The sequence below is a fragment of the Halyomorpha halys genome, unplaced genomic scaffold (assembly GCF_000696795.3).
Source record: "Halyomorpha halys isolate HHAL.00 unplaced genomic scaffold, Hhal_1.1 Scaffold490.1, whole genome shotgun sequence".
Taxonomy (NCBI): Eukaryota; Metazoa; Arthropoda; class Insecta; order Hemiptera; family Pentatomidae; genus Halyomorpha; species Halyomorpha halys.
In genome coordinates this window covers 195,371-214,076 of record NW_027106788.1, presented here as the reverse complement: position 1 = coordinate 214,076, position 18,706 = coordinate 195,371, and the positions used below count along the sequence as shown (strand labels likewise).

General features: G+C 30.3%; 1 protein-coding gene across 1 annotated transcript in view; it reads left to right on the top strand.

Moving 5' to 3' along the window:
* mgl (megalin) overlaps window positions 1-18,706 on the top strand; it is a 397,380-nt gene that overhangs the window by 299,454 nt on the left and 79,220 nt on the right. The window lies entirely within an intron of this gene.

The following is an 18,706-nucleotide window of genomic DNA, read 5'->3' as shown; positions in this document are numbered from 1 at the left end:
GTACAAAATGGAAATTATTTAAAATTGAAGTTATGAAAAATAATAAATAAATTAATAATAAAATTTAGTAAGTCGATATATGAACAAACTGAAAATTATTTGAAATTGAAGAATAATAAATAATTATTTTACTTAAATAGATATCTTCTCTTCCACTTTTTTAATAACTATAATTTCAAATAATTTTCTTTTTGTACATGGATTTACTTACACGATTTTCATTTGTACTTTTTTTTCTTTCTTTCCCTTAATTTCAATATTACTATTTATCTTATAACCTTTATCTTCTTATAATACTCAGGCTACATATTTTCTTTCAACACTATTTATGTATCTATATTGTCGGTTATTTTATTATTTTCCAATCATTCTGTAATTCCTAATACTCATTATGATTTTTTTTTTGTTCCTAGCCCCAATGATGGCCTGAAATTCTGGCCGAAACGTTGGCATTAATAAATAAGCTTTTACTTTGTGTTATTCATTGACCCCATCCCCAACCTCCTTCCCCTCATTTATGTTTATCCACGATCAACTATTTACTCACCATTAAATATAAGATAATAACAATAAACGATTGGAAATTATTGATACAGGAAAGGGCCATCAGATAGGTCACAATCGACCTACAGTAAGGTCACTATAGTTACCCTTCTCTCAACATTAAAGTTTCATTTGATACTGCATCAATAACATCCTATAGTGTTAGAAGCACAATGGTCTATATTCCAAGGAGAACTGGCAGGAGCTGCGATAAAGAGAGGAAAATCACATAGGGGATTTAAATCTTTAAATTAATACCGAAGTTTCTTCATAAGTTTTAAGTCTTCATCAGTGTATTATTTGTGAGTAGTGAGCTCTGCGGTATTCCAGCAGTACCAATTGTTTATATTTTGAAATTTATTGTATTAACTAAAAAATAGTATGTGAGATTTAAGTTATATTACAATGGCATGATACATTCTTGTGTAGAATCTATCTATTGAAATAACTCCTATAACATTTCTAGAGTAGAAGGTCCCGTGGCAGTATTCTTTTCACACTTTAGGGATAGGAAGTCTGGTTATGGCCAAATCGGCAACATATGGATCCTTATGAATGGGTTTATTTGTGACAATGTAAGGGGCATTGAGAAGAATTTTGAATTATAAGAATTGGAAAAGAGAGGGATTCGGTGGTTTTAGTTGAACTTTAATGCTCAACTCCGTAAGCCCTAATAGCCCTAAAATAATCCTGTGAATGAGTCTTTTATAATTTATTAGAAGTTTGGACCGTTGGATCTAGTAAATGCTGTAATAGTCGGAATCGTCGAGCAGTTTCCCTTCTTTTCAGTCTTGTATCAGGATTCCAAGTCACTAGTTTTTCCAAATGAAGTTCTTAGTAGTGATTCTGTTCAGCAGGAATAAGCTATTGATTATAGATGTAGCACAGTGTACTATCTCAAAAATATAATAACCAAACCTATGTTTGGTTACAGTATGTATAACTGATAAAAAAAAGGTGCACAGTGCAGTGTTTTCATAATCACCACCGACTGCGCTCGTGGTTGACTATCTTCTACACTTCTGCCCTAATCTATCTCTTCAAAACACCTTTTTTTTTTTTGCAAATTAGTATCATTGTAATTTTAAAATAACCAATGTTCCTTAAGCAAATTATAAATAGGATGAACCACACATGGACTGTAACGTAGGCCTGCCCCTTTACCAAGATAAGCTCACTTCGGCTAACAGACTTAGCTATGTAAATTTATTCGGGACCAACTGATTTGGCTCCTTGTCTTCGCCTCTCGGATTCATAATCTGTGAAACGGAAGCATTTTGGTGAAAGTCTGTTGGTGACTTATTCGAATGAAGTTTAATCAAGAAATAAATAAAATTTAGAGACAATATGCAATCACAGATTTAGTCATTTATCGTACATTTTAGTTGTTTTTATTTTTTTAGAATCCAGTCTCTTCTTTAAAAAAGATATTAAATTAGAAACAAATATATATGATGTGTTACTGAAGAAGTGCACCTTCAACTGACGACAAGGTGCTATCTCACTTTAGAATACTCTGGAAGAGTTGATGAGTGCAATTTATTGAAGAAATTAAAAGTGAAAGAAAATAAGTTTATTAAAACATTTTCTGGGTTGTGGGCATTGAACAAGAGAAAAACAACACCGAACTTTTTGGTATATACAGGTTATAAAGGAGTAGCCATAAAGAAACCAGTCTGAATTGGGTTAGATTTATATTTTTATAATTTTGAAGTGGGCCAGCGAAGATGGTTTACTGATGCGTCGTTATGCATGAAGATTTGGTTACATTGGAGTAGAGATGAAAATGAGTGCACTCACTTAGGTGGTGGTTTATGTGGTTAACAGTTACTCCAGATAAAAGCTAATAAATCCATGCATTTTTTTAATGTTAAAATTTCCTGTTTTCTAAGCCTTTTACAATTTTTTTCCTATGGTATTTTATTTATTTATTTTATGATTTAATTTTTCTTGTTAAGCTAAATATAACTCAAATTTTTTGAAAGAATTTTTTTCGTATTTAGTTCTATAATTGAAGAATAAAATCGATGAATATCACTAAAATATTTGTTTAAGTAATAACTTCTACTGGAAGAATTTCAAATGTAATTAGAACTTATGAATGAAAAAACATTCTGCCCTGTTTCAACTATTTATTTTATGTCATTAATAAATGATAACAAACAAACATTGTTTTTCATTCATAAGTTTTAATAAAATATTTGTATTTATTGACTTTTTTGTACATAGATTAAGTGTAGATTGTAGCTCAATATATGTTAATTTATTTGAAACAAGCTAGATATATAAAATGGTATATAAACAACATTAAATTAAAAAACTGTTAGTCGATAATTTATATAATTTCTACCATCAGATCTCCAATTACTTGTGATAAACGTCATACAAAAAAGATTTATATTTTTACAAGATACATAAAATAAATTATTTCTTATGCTTTTTGAAGTCAATTGATTTGTTGACAATTGAATATTGTTTTTCACTGTACATGAATTTCTATTCAAGACAATTATTACGATCTCCTTATTTTTTAAAAACTTCAGTTTGGCAATATCGATAAATATTTTAAACTTAGTTTTTATTTACTCAATGCTGTCTTCAATTATTTTCATTGAGGTTAGCAGCGGCCTTGAGCAATTTACGATCTTTATATTGAAATATAATGACTTTTAAAATCAGAAAATGATTAAATCATGCTTAACTCAATTCAAACATTCCTGTTACCTCTAAAGTTCATCCAAACTCAATTTAATACATAAAGTAATTTATTTGAATTGGAAATTACCCCCGCAAATTGTAAGTAATTAAGTAACTTAAGATTGTAATACAAATCTTAAATCTTTTAATGCTCATTCACTCAAAAAATTTAATTATGATACAGTATAACAGTCTAACCCTCCTTTTCATGTAAACTCATAACATCAAAGAGAATACCAACCCAATTTACTATAATAATTTTATAAGTATATATCAACATATGTCTTGGTTTTGTTCTTGGCAACAATTTTCCATATCTAATATTTCTAGTGGCATAAAATATATTTTTAGATACAGTACTTAAGTCTACAATTTTGAAGTAAAGTATGGTAAAAAACGTTTACATTTATTCCAAAACTTATTTGTTATTTTAAAGTTATCTTTAGAAAAGATTTTGAATGAATATTCATTTTTTTGTCTCCATTTTTATATTATTATCATGTGTCACTATACACATTTTTTATACAGTTAGAAATCATATTTTCGTCCCTATTTATCGTTTTATATATTACGAGATAACTGTAATCTCAGCTAGAATCAAAACTGTAAGATGGGTATTTTATTGAGCAAGAATAAAGGAGATGGAAAGGGTGATTCCGATAACTGGAAAAATATTCCATCTGAAAGTTTTTTTCTTCTACACAAAGGCTGCAGGTGATAGACATCTGAATTAGGTGGAAAGTCGGGAGAAAGGGTAGGCCATGAAGCGGGAATAGAATATAAGGAGACGGGTAAGAAATGGGATTGCGGGGGAGGTGTGAAGAGGGACTCCTGGCAGAGGGTATTATCGGGTGGGCTCCTATTGTCATGTCCTGTCCGGAGGTAACGGGCTTAGGGTATAGGGTATAGGGTATAGCGTATAGGGTATAGGATTGGGTATCAGACCTCTAAAGGGCTGGTATAGCCTATAGCTTGCCGTCAAAGGGTTTGTCTCCCTCCTATATCGATCTCGTATTTACCTAAAGCTATACCATTGATAATACGACTATTCATAATCACATGCTTTTACATTTAAACATGTCAGTAAAGGACAATATATATATGTTTGCCAATTTCACATTTTGATTTATCGAAAAATTATTTCTTTATGTAGAAGAGATATTAAATTAATTATAAGCTTAGAGTTGTAAACAGGGCGGTAGAATAGTATAAGTCAGAAACAGCCAAAATAGGCTAACGAAAGTGTTTTACACCCTGTTGAACATTTTCAAATGACTTATACTATTTTGACCGCCTTCTCTATATAATTCCTTTGATCAATTCTGAAAAGAAAAATCTAAGGCAATGTGCGCCACACCTTTCACTTACCACCCTTTGAGTTTAAATTAATCCTGGCTCGTTTTAGAACAGATATTTTAATATTATTCACTGTGGCCATATCTCTACGTACTCATTGTCCAAATTGACCGATAGCCGAAATCCAGTTTTAAAAGAAATAATAATATTGTTCGTTCAAAATAAAAATTTATTCAAAGGTTATGATTGAACAAAAATGAGTGGCTCTTCATAAAGTTAATTTGATGATATCTTTTCGTCAACTATATGGTTTACTGGGTTGTCCTTTTGTAGTTGGATGAAATAAAAAAAATAATTTTTTTGTTGTATAACAAGTAGTCTTTGAAAGATAATTGGGTATCGTTCAACAACAGTTAAAAGGTTTTTAAAAAACTAGCTTCACGCTGGTACTGTTCCAAGTAAGAATCGTTGAAAAAATAAAAGAAAGCTAGTGAAAGTGAAAAATAATTGAAATGAAGAAAATGATAACAATCGTCACGGTAAAGCTGAAAGAAGTAGAAAATTTTGTCTCGATAGCTTGGCTCCTTTTTATTTATGTGACGTTGGAAAGTTGCGGTAGGATGAAGATATATTGTGTAACCGGAGTGAGATCAGATGTCCTCTAATTAAGAGATATCGATATTTTTCCGGGTTTGTAAATTGATATTATAAATCATACTTATGAGTACACACCGGATTTCTATACATTAGGAATCCGAAAAAAGTTGCAGTAAAATCCCAAAGCTCAAAATCGTCAATAAAACGCCCAAATCCTTCAAAATCAACTTCCTTATGTAATTCATAACATAAATAAGTAGCTTATCTAAGCTAGTTTGAAACTAAATAAACTCACTAAACACTTACAGCATTAGTGCAAATGTATTTAAAAACTAAACTACATTGATTATACATACACATCCCATGAGACCACCTTTACACTCCTGAGTAAACCTCTACTCTCCCTGTCCTACAGTATCTCTTTTTATTATCCCACTAAAGCCTGTTGAACAGATTCGCTACTTAGGACTCCGTATTGACAAGTGACTTAGTTGGAATTCCCCCACTAGACTGCAACAAAAAGAATCTGCTATTAGATCGGGATTACTACAACACCAACTTGACCAACGCTCTAAGCTTCTTATAATTCTCTTATACTATGATAATCAAACCTATTTAAACATACGGAGTTGAGTTTTGGGGTTTTACCAAGCCATCTAATTCCTCCCGTATCCAATCCTTAAAATCTAAATTCGTAAAATCCTTGATCCTCCTCATCTCGTTACAAATAAACTCATACATAAAGACCTCAATATCCCCATGGGTTGTAGATTTGACCCGAATTAGATAGACCTCCTTTCATTCCAAAATCTTTACCCACACAATCCCATTAGTTCTTAATCTTTCATCCTAAACAATTCCTGAAGCGTCTGAAAAGAACATGGCCTCGGGATCTTTAATTTAAGCAATAATTGAAGTATTAACATTGTGTGGTTTCTTCTGAAGATTATCATGTGTTCTAAAACATTTGTCAAATTTACTTGTATTTTACTTGTATTATTGTATTTTCATTTTTTTTATGCAGTTGTAAATTTCAATAAATAAATAAAAAAATATTGATTGGGCATAATTAAAGAGTTAAGTGGAAGCTTCTGTAATTAAAACTTTTTTATTCCTAAATGAAAAACTCCATTTTAAACTTTTTAAAACCACCACAATGATTTTGGAAAATCAACCATAGAGCTCACAGGAAAGGAGTTTTTAATACATTAAATTCTAATATAGAATGATGTTAAAATAAAAAAAAATTATTTTAATTTTTTCTTGAATAAATCAAGAACAATATAACTACCTACACCTAAATTTTTGAACGTAAATTTAATTTTCCTATTTCCAATTAAAATCAAAGTTCAATTTGATATTAAGAGAATGAAATTTTAAAAAAAATATAATTTAAGCTAAAGAACTTGGTTGTATTACTGTATTACTGTAAACGTCAATTTATGATTTCCTAAAACAGTGGAATTTCAGTTTGTCTACATTTCCCACAGATTGCAGCAATTACCATTTTATTAAACTAAAATTAGTAACCGAGAAATAATTGACCTCGAATCATTTATCATTTTACTAAGTATCAATTATACCTTTCCCGATTTCATTTGTTCGATTTTTCATGAATCACCGGCAATATTTTAAGTTTTAAAAAAATCCAATTTATTGCAAAAACGTACAATATAAAACTAGTACCAATTGAACGTCCTCTTTATGACTCAAATTTATGTTAATGAAGCTACGGAATAAAAGATGCAATTGCGCGAAAATCCGGACTCTATTTGTTAAGATATTGTCAAGGGATGGTTCGAATCGAAGACAAAGCAAAGAAAGGGTTCATCCCTCAATGTTGGGATCATCCCTTGGGCTATTGTTTGGTCGTATCCATGGCTACTCCCCTTCCCTTAATAGCCGAGACTAGCCTGGAAATCATTAAAGGAGGGGGGGGACTAAACCAATCAAGGTGACTTTTATTGCCAGCACAACTTTTAGGAGGCCTTTAAGCTCAGCCAATCAGAGAACCACTTACTGAGGAAGATACTTCCTTCAACGACTTCTCTACCATTAAATAAACAATGAAATGTTCATTTACCGAAAGTACTTAACTTTATTCGATCTAATACACTTTAGGCGATAGCTATATCTGTAATAGTACCGTTTTTATAAGAGTATTTTTTTTTGTGAGATTAAAATCTTTATTAATAAAAAATACAACCATGTTGTAGATTTGTGCGTATCCATTCCTACCATATAAACATATATATTACTGAAAAAACAACAAATAAATAATAACAATACTAATACTAATAAAGAAAAATTTAAATACTGATGAAAAGTAAGATAACGTCAATAAAGTTCCAAAGTTGTGTATCCGCAAATTTCTGATAAAATTTTAGTTTTTATTAAAGTAGCAACTAATTCGATAATCAAATTGCTTAACCCATCTTCGCCAAATTTTTACACACAGCATCTTTATGTATCTCAAACCGTTGCTATTTCTAGTCAATAAATTTCACAAGAACTTCTACTGCAAATTTTAATTTCATAAGATTACTCGATAAAAATTGTTTAGCACCTTAAAATAAAAATCATTATTTCAATAAGTTTTAGTTTAATGTTTATCTTTTGGAAAAAATTTAAAAGTTTTAGGATTAATTGGCCCAGGGCTACTTCTATAGTGTAAACTGGATAGTAGTTGCTGTCATAGTAGTAATGTTGCACAAGGTCCTGCACGAATGTTGATAGTAAACTTAGCGAAATAATTTCATACAAAAAAATTTGGCCCAAAAAGAGTAGAACGGGTAATTTTTTGTAGAAAAAAAAACCCTAAACATGCAAAAGTTGGTAGAGCTCCCAGAACAATTGCGTGCTATAGAAAATTAGAATTATTTCAATATTTTTTCCATAATTCAAATTTCTGTCGTGGTCTGGCGGAATTTGAAGTTAGGGAACAAAAGATAATCCAGTCTCTGGTTATTATATTCAATTTAAAGTAATTATACAATTATTACATGTCCCACCTGAGTTGTAAGAACATGAACAAGTAAAGCAAAAACCAATTGTAAATGGGATCCAAGGAAAGTTATTAGGAATTATCAAGAGATTATCCCGTGAGCAGGAGTAATCTCGATATGAACTGAGGTGAGCAATGAAATGTCATGGAGCATTACCTCTTTAATCTGTTGACTATGTGAAGGGGAGCAAGATGTCTAGCTCCATTAGCCTTCCTGTAGCAACTCAACATGTTTACTTGGATAAAGGTTTCGGTTCGATATGATAGCAATGAGGGTAAGCTCTGCAACTAATAGATGAGGAGGGCCGTCTTTAACCAAGGCCGCTCCTGCAGGTTAGAGCTGGCGTAGTTCAAAGTATTTTAGCAACAACTTTGCTATATAAACAATACGCTAGTTAAAATCATTAATTTATTTAACATTCGAAAGAATTAAAAAGACTAATTTAAAATTAGTAATTTTCTAGATTTATTGATTAGCAATATCTTGAACTACTTCTTAAAGTCAATGTATTTAAGTACATCGCTTTTTAAAACTGCTCAATATGTTATCATCCGTACTTCTCACTCCATTCCAGATTCGTTTTAGTTCATGGGTCGCTAGAGTTAGGGTCTTAAGATGGCACTGGCCAGATCAACTACTGAAGGGGCTATTGTTCTCCCACTTGATAAAGAGTGCCCCTACTTCTAAAAGCACACACCACGATTGTGAACACTAACAACTAAACAAACTTTTAGCAGGCTAAAAAAATATTTGTCACTAATACTTCTACTGGTAATGCTATCCATCAAAGGAGTTAGGTGCAGACAAAATTCATTTCTATCCAGAAAAAAACTTATTTCAAATAAACCAAATTCATTTTCCAGTGAAAAACCAACATCAAAGCTCAATAAATGAGTGATAAGCAATAAGATCCGAAATAATTCAAATTTAGATTTCCTTCCTGTTGGGGCGAGGGTTTTTTCGCGATTGAAAGACTAGTCTCTTCCCCAGATATAATTATTCGCTGGTTTGGGAAATAAAAAAATGGAGGACCTGATAATAATCTCATAAAAAAATTTAAAAAAAACTTTCCAATTGATAGACAATTTGCTAATATTAAAATATAAACAAATAAATTATTCTGTTGATGCAAAAAAAAAGAAAAAACTTTGCCATACATGCCTAGTTGAATTAAATACCAGGTGCATAGTGGAGTGTTAACTCTTACAATGTTATTAAAATGAATTATGAAATAAAATATTTAGATATATATACAAAACTAAAACGATTTGCTTTACACCAAAAAAAAAATAGTTAAATTTTGAACTACTTAAGTTAGTTAGAAAACAAATAGAAAAGTTTCAGATTAGCTCGATGAAGAGAAAACAAATAGTCACAGTAGTTGGCCGGGGAGGGGGGAGAAGGAAGAGGTCGGTCGGTGTGTGCATATCGCATAAACTACTACTTGACTAACACCTGTCAAGTCTAATTTCATCCAAGATGGACGTTTTGATGTCAATGTCGATTCGGTACAAATAATGGGCGAGGGTCCCTTGAAAGGCGTTGCCCCAAAAATAGCAGTTGATGAGAAGGTGTCGTGAGCGAGAACGTGACAGAAGTCAGACCGCTCCAATCTTTGCTAATACTGACTGCAAACTGCCTTATCGGCCTGTATCCAGTTCTGTGGTCGCTAATGCTGTAGTAATGCCACCGCAGCAAAGTATTTATACACGCACCACAACAAACCTCCTGATGTACCTTAGTTTACGTAACAAACAAGCAAAAAAAAAACTTTTAGGCTTTAACACTGTCTAGAATGTTTAACGTAGCTCATTTCGTTACCTGAGTCGGTCTTTTTTTTTAAACAATGTATCATATCATAGGTATCTGATAAATGTATTTTTTAACCCGCAATGTGAAATACTTTTTTTTTATTAATGAAAATTCATGTTTTAGGCTTTTTAGGAAAACGAATCTGTCACGATTTCTGTTTATAAGATGTTTTGGATCTATTTTACATGATTCTGCTTTTAGTTTTAGTGATTTTATAAACATTTTAATATATCTAATACAACTGGCAATATTATTTTTGTTAGTCTTTACCAATCCAATTAGTATATTAATACTCCACTCTCTTCTACTACTAATAATAGCCCATTGTTATCCAACAATTCTATACTTTATAGAACTATACTTTCAGTTTATATGATTTTTTATTTATTTCAACAATCATTTATTCATATCCTACAAAAAAAAACAATTGGGACTAACTACACTAAGACAATTTATATACAATAACTATTAAACACATGAAAAGCAAAATTTACTAAGATTTTAAATGTATATAAAATAAATTTTACCTAGTGTCTAATATGTTTCGACCTAGTATCATTAATGTTTTAAAGTTGAAATCGTTGATCCTACGTGTGTAGACTCCCCAAGTCAATGTAAATTATAGTTAATATTAATAACACTAAAACCTTTTTTTAAAAAATATATTATTATTATTATGATTTTTACACTACTATAAATATAAGCTCATTGCTTAATGCATTAATAAATTATGAATTAATATCGAAAGGAAGGAGGTTCTCACCTGTTGCTAGGACTGAGGACAAGGAAGATAGGGCAGCCTTAATCCTCTTGAGCCTATTTTCCTTTTGATATTACTCTACTCCTTTAAGATGCCTGAAGGAAGTTTAATTGTCTCCCTCAGATTATCTCGGTGAACTTTTGTGATTGCCATTTCGGCGGAGGGCCTTCGATGTCTTTCCTCTTCTTCCTGTGAGGACCTTTGAGAGTTGAAGGACCCAAGTTTAAGTTGTCTTCTTCCTCTCCTCCCTCCACCCCTTTTTGAACCAATTAACTTTTATCTTAGCTCCAGGCCTAATTGCTTCCATTCTCCCCAAGTGCTAACAATCTTGAATTAATTGATTTTACTTCTTGAACCATTATAATACTTCATAGAAAATCTAAATCTAAACTATAACGTAAAGCTGAAATTTGTTTATTTGAAATGCATCACCTAGCATCGTAATTGGTTAAGCGGTTTTTTTATGAAATAATTCAACATCAATAATGACTCAGACAAACTTAAGGTTCGGTACTGATATTAAAAATCCACTTTCTACCAATATTTTTCCAGGGTTCAGGTTGCCAGAGAGTTTATTATTGAAGTATACATATGAAACTTCAAGGTCTTTATGGATGACTTTATTTCTGACAAAGTATGAATCACTAAAGATTTTACGTAAGATTTTAATTACATCTAAAAGAAAATTTTTTTTTTTATTAATTTTAAGTGTATAGTGAATAAATGAAATAATACTATCTTAATAGTCCAAGATCCAGAGAGAAAACAAAAGCAATTATTTCACCACAATTTTTTGATTAGTTTAATGAAAGCTATGTTTATTTAATCGTCAAAATTGGTGGTGTCTGCCAACATCGTTGAGGGAAATAAAAATAGCTGCTGTATCAGAACGTTAGAAAAATTAACTTCTTCATTCAAAACTCTTAAAACTACCTACAATACTAAACTACCTAATAGAACATCATAAAGTATAGCAAATCTGTTCAGTATAGTAAATTAGAATCAATAGTGAATTTATTTTAGAATAACTATATCTTAGGAATCATTAGACTTATAGACGTGACATTATTCTAATTAAGCATTTTAATGTCCTATAAAAGTTGTTCTTAACTTTTGTCTTCGTAAGAGTAGTACTTTTCGGTATATTTCCCAAAATAAATTATTAAGTGGTTGATCTCTGACACAATTTTCGATTTATAAAAAACTATAGATCTCAGGAATCATAAGTTGTACAGCGCTCAAATAAAAGATAGTTGAATTTTCTAAAAAGTAGTTGCTTAGGTCTGTCACCATAAAAGAAATATTTTTTATTTGCCAAAATAAATTTTAAAAAACCTTTATTTTTTGAAGTTTTGAAAAAACGTTTGCTTTATGAAACACTATGAATCAGAAACTATCAGACGTAGAGGTGTCTATTAGAGCTCATATTTCAGAGAATGTACTCTACTATAAATAATTTGCTATGAAGGTTTTTAGTGTTGTATATAGTTTTAAGTATATGTAGAATCGAAAGAAACTGAACGAAAATTTTAGGTTTTTCTACAATACAATAAACTTCAAGGGGCGTGCATCTAAATACTTCGATCTTTAATTTTTACTGTAATTTATTGTATCCTTTGTATAGTCTTGGCAAAAAGTAAACCATAGAAATTTTTTTTTACTTAAAAGAACTTTATCTTTGGAACAGCAACCATTTATATTTCTCCTAAGTATAGTTGACAGAATCATCAATTTTGACTCTTAACTGGTGATAATTTCATTAAGGTTATCAAAAATTGGAATGAAACAAATACTCTTTTTTCCTCTTGGACTATAACGAAGATTTAAAATAATCTAAAAATATACTAATGCTTGAGAAAATTCGTTTCTTTCTCGCGGAAAAAGTGCTAATAATTGATAAACGGAAAACAATTTTCAACAGCATCTTACATTCTTCCCCATTCCGTCTAGTTCAAAAGAGCCCTGGGCCACATGTTACGACTAACTAAGCGATGAAGATCTTTGTGCAAACTTGTTCTCAGCAGACTGCCACAATCAGGAATCATGGTAGGTCAACTGTTTGACAAAACTGTCCCCACTAATGAACTACGGTCATCTAATTAATCCTGCAACCTCTCCAGTTCAGTCCTGTTCCAGAGGGTATTCCTCGGGGGACAACCATTGTCCTGCGGGTTTATATAGGATATAATGAGAGCAAGGCTGGCCATTCAGGCATTGTCATACTCAGATATAATTGAGAATAGACAATATTGCTGAGATATATATGTATAGGCATTTATGTACTCGTATATTATATGAGCCGTTCGGTGCAAACGTGCTGTAAATCAAAACTGGAGTTTTAAGATATTTATAACTTTATTTAAAGAGTTAGTTAATAAATAGTAGCTTTCTTTGTTAGAACTGGTCAGTCAGAGGCATATCTAACAATTTGAAGGCATATGGAGATAATTCAGTCTACAATTAAGTAATTTTTTTTTTAAATAAATGAATTTTATTTTGTAGGAAGATAGTTGGAGTAGCAGTCTATAATAGTACAAATTAGTAAAAAAAAAAAAATAACCATTTAATGGTAAACCATGTTTCACCCACACTTTTCAGGGCTAATTGAAAACAAGATACAATCATTGTAAGATGCCAAAAGAAAGTTATAATAAATATACAAAGAAAGTAACAAAATTATTTATTTATTTTTTTTAAAGAAAGAGACTTAAGTTAAGGAAATATTAATAAAGACGAATAGGAAACTAATTAATAATAAGCCATGTGTGATAGAATCTTAAATATAGAACTTGAGTAATAAATAGTAAAACAATACTTATTAGTAATAGAAACAAATATGGTAAAAATGTAAGTGTGAATGGTAAATACGGTTACGGATAAGAAAGAAATAATAAGAAGAATATTAAAAAAAAAACAAATAAAAGTAAAAAGATAAATATCCTATAGCTAATCCTGATGCTTAAAGGCCATGGTTTACTTCATAGGCTCAACTAAATTCTTCCAAAAAAAAATAAAACCTGATTTTAATTATTAAAAAAAATGGCATACACCACTTTAGCTCTCAATTGCTGATATATTAATATGTTTCTTCAGTCTAAATTCTCCTGACCTATTCTTCTTTCTGCTAAGTGTTATCATACCATTATACAAAAGAACAGTTTTCACATAACGCACTGAAGCCTCTAAACCAAATTTTACGAAATTATAACTTCATCATCAAGATGGTTCGTGGAAGGCTTAGCAATGTTAAAATTTAATTTTACATAACAATGATTGCAGCATAGGATGCTTAGTTGAGTAATGCCTCTTTATATTGAATTCTTTCATCACTAAAATGGATTCATTGCACATCAAACAAATAGGCGCACCATTGTGCAAGATAAAAAAGAATTCTTCAGTCCGTTTTTCTTGAAACTGGCGACCCTTTGCAACTACTTTTCGTTTTTTTCCACCAGACATCATTTTCGTTCGATACACTTAATAACAAAGTATAATTCGTGCACACAAAGTCACAATGCAAATTGACTGCACAAGTTATCACCTCGGTAGCTCAGACAGAACTGAACTTTTTTTTTTTCATACCCTCCTGTAATGATGTTATTGAATATTTGGTACATACATATAGGAGGTATGCTATATGTATATCTGGGTGTTAATGATACCTTGGATTGCCTTTTGGCATTATAAGGTTAGGTGAGAACTGAGAACCTTGCGCAGAACTGAACTAAAGTTCCCTCCCGCTTATATAGGCAAAATGAAGGAATGATCTAAAATTGTCTAGTGTGGTACTATTGAGAAGCAATAATCTTTTGTTGCGCCGCCAGTGAGACGACAAACATCCAAAGCCTTTGCCGTCTCACTCTTTTATGATCGCCACCTCTCTCATGGGCCTCGATCAAACCTTACAGCGGGCCGGGGGTTGCCCACATATTTTGTATTGTCCTAAGCCTTCTTCAATAAACAGTCTGTCTAGCAAGAACAGAATTTTAATAGTACAGGTAGTTTCTGAAATTAATGTCTTTAATTATTTATACATTTAAGTACCTTTAATTTTTTTTATTTGAACAAAATTTATAGTTCAATTAGTTAGGAATAATAAACAAAGTAGTAAATAATTTTATGAATAACTAAGCCAGAGAAAAGGAAAAGTAGAAATATTCGATTCTAACCCGAAAAACCGATAACACTCGATCTTTTCCGATTGCATTACGGATTCGTTATCTTTTGTTAAGCTAATGTATTCTTGGCCGGATAAAAAATTCATATTCATTATTCCCGTCTAAATAAATCAGAGACACGAATTTTTTAAACAACAGAAAAATTACAATTTTTTGTTTATGATTTTCCCCTTACCTGGTGTTTATATATTTTTTTTTTCTTCGACAATTACAACAGCGAAAAAATCAACGATTCTATACTAAATCTGAGGACGTATGTTGGGTGATAAGAGAAAGTTATGTGATGCGAGCACCGCACCGGATTTTTTTTAGTTATGTTTTATGCCAATCCTTAATTAATTAATTAAAAACTGTATTAATTTTATTTATACAATTGTCAAATATATTACGAATTATTTTATTCATAAATTTCAAATTAACTAAACGGATTTAGGACCTTTAATACACCTCATGCTGGATAACATTGGTTCTTCTGTACTCTACATTATTAGATTTAATTATAATTCCTTGTTAGTGTGTCACTCTAGTGATAATATTAATGAAGTACATTACCGATAATTAACTACATAGAACATGCATCATCTCTATTAAACCTCATGTATGTTTAAATTTTTAGCTGCGTTATTTCATTTAGGTTCTGTTTATTGAAAACAATTTTTTTTTTTCTCAAAGTATTAAAATTAAAATTATTTAATTAAAGTTCTTGTGCAGACTATTTTTAAACGTAATAAAAAATCTAATAGCAATAATATGTTACAAGATCGTCAATTGACCATGTGTAACTAATGTAAGGGGATGGTCCGCCTCTGGTCAAAGAGAAATATTATTGTAGTACAAAAATATTTAGAGAGCTCAAACGTTTCGTTTCACTTTTCAGGACTTCATTGGGGATGAAAGCAAGATACAAAAACTAAAAATATTTGAAAATGAAAAGGTAAGGTGTAAAAAATATACAAACATAAGAAAAGTAAATTAATGAAAATATAATAAAAAAAAAAACAATAAATTAATAAATATTTTACATAACATAAGCTATCTAAGGCATTTTTAGTTTTTATTTATATAAATGATTGACTGCATTTTTCTGAATATGAAGGGGATGGTCTGAGATGCGATAAAAAATGAACAAACAATAGTTAATAACTATTTATTTTTCAACGTTGGCTAAAAAAAAGGTGTAAAGCAACTAAAAATATGTTTAAAATGTAAGATAATAAGATACAAAGAAGCAAACTAAGTTGGTGTTGAAAATATGTAAATTTAAGTAAAAAATTATATGAAAATATAAAAAAAAAAAAAAAAAAAAGTAGAAATAAGAGAAATAAAAACTATACGCATTAAGAGATGCAAACCTAAGGAACTAAGGTGAGAATAAAAAAAAGGTCAAAAAAGAATAAAAATATGATGATAATAATAAATAAATAAATACTAGATATCAATACTCAACTTCTTTCCACTGATTGTGTATTAATGTAAAACATTATTTATTTGAAGAATTTGTTGGTGGTTTAAAACTTAGATACATTTCTATCTCTTTTTCTTTTTATGCTTAGTGTCAAAATATATTCCAAGGAATCAGACTAAGAATGAATCATTTTTAATAATTTTCGATTGATTCCTTGTCGAGTTATACATATGTTTTAAACAATCGTTTTGCTAATTAACTATTTGCACTCAACCATTTGAAGTCAGAACCGCGCTTTTTTTCTCACTTTGTGCCAGATCAAAACTCCTGGACATTCCAGCGCTTCTCTCTTAACGGCTCTGACATTAGTTAATGCTGAGTAAGGGGGCACTATAACCGCAGACTCTCAGAACTGAAATAATTATAGATTCTAGGACCTCTACCGTGATTGATGAAATAAATTAAAGCGAATTTAATTAATAATAAATTCAATCGTTGATTAAATCAATAGTAGTTGAGAAACCCATTATCTTTTATGAACTAATATTTTAATAAAAGTTAGAAGTATTAAACTTAAGTTCGATAATAAACTTTAAATAATGAATTTAATTTTGTTAATTGAAGTGGAAGAGTTTAATTATAGAGGAAAGGGCTTGGGTTAATTAAGTTGGCTAATAAAGTCAATAGAAGAGCTACTCACTTCTCATTATCGTTCATTGATTCAATAATAAATTTATTCTACTCTTACTGCCATTAAGTTCATGTCAGTATCAAATGGTGGTTAATTAAATTGGGCAATTTAAATATATGTACTTTGGAGGTAAATGGTGTCTATTTTTTACAAATATAACTAAAACACAATTTTATTTAACTGTTTTTATTGTACCCAGAATCATTGACGACTTGGTAGAACAATTTTTAATTCTGATTTATATGCCATTCCCTCCATCAACAGTTTTTCAAATCCCAAGCACTGCTTCAATCATCCATGTGATTACTAGATGTTCTTCACGACAGTCCTATTATTCGAAAAGGGCTCGTCCGATTAGGCCCAAATTTGACTTAAATATGTGAATTACTATGAAAATTTTCCATTAAACATTTTATCAAACTTTATATATAATCATATTACTTCTTCGAGACTGGTTTATTATTTAATGTTATGTTTTATGTTAATGATTAAATTATTTATTGTTCAAATAAAATAAATTGTATCCATTTAAGGTAAAAACCAATTCTTGATTGTAGATGAGTGATTGATAGTAGTGTAGGATAGTTTGTAGTTAAAAGTTTTAGAATTAAATGAAAGAGTGAAAAAATAGGTTAATTTGACAAAAATAATTAGATCTAGACAGAATAGCCCGCAAAATATTATTTTAATAGTTTGGATGTGAGGTGTAAATTTATTGTTAATATAGTCCTTGAGGCCAGGTTGGCCGAAACATTGGACAATTAAAATATTAATAAAAATAATTTGAGACATTAATGGATATAATTTATGTTATTTATACAAATTTTATTAATTCCATTCGCTATTTTCGCTTACGCCAATTATTAACCTTAAAATATAGGTAATTATTAACCCAATAAAAATTGTAAGGAAACCATACTGAAGTACATACTTTGTACACTTTTTTTTTTTTGTAAAATTTAAAAATAGAAACATTAAAAATAATATAAATATAGGTATTTGGTCTTTTATTATTGTTATTTTTGTTCTATATGTGTTGATCTTTCAAGTTTTTATTCCAACTTCATATTTTATTGTTTTATTAATCTAGAGTATTATTATGGGATTATTATTATATATATTATTATTATTATTATTAATATGGGAGTATTATTCAAACTGTATGTTTCCAACTTTTTATTCTCTTGGAACAACTTATTATCTTCAACTAGTTGCTGGTTGTTTCTAGTTGTAGTTTAGAGAGAGTTGAGATTTATGTGCCGAGGAATTCGATTGGTCGTTCTACAAAACGGTTCCTAATCTGGACTGGGATTGGCTGATGACAAGATAATCAACGGACCAATGGTGGCATCAGAAAAGGCTCAGTTGCTGCTAAATGATGACCGCAAGCTATCAACTCAGTCCACCTTTTTTTCTACTTTTTGTTCTTCTATTGTAGTTTGCACAATAGCAGCTCACCATCTATTAGAACACACACAATCCTATTAATTCCAACTGCTAATTAAGCTTGCAGGTCACCTAATAATATCAAATATGCAGCATTGCCTAAATTAGGTTTTTACATTCCACAGTTCATCTTTTTTCAGTGTCATTCACAGTTTCTAAGCGTTATATTGAGTTCTAAATTAAATTAAGTATTGAAAAACATATTAAAAAAAAACAAAAAAAAAAACAAAAAAAAAACAGACAAAAAGTAAATTTTATTTGCTCCTAATCTATGCA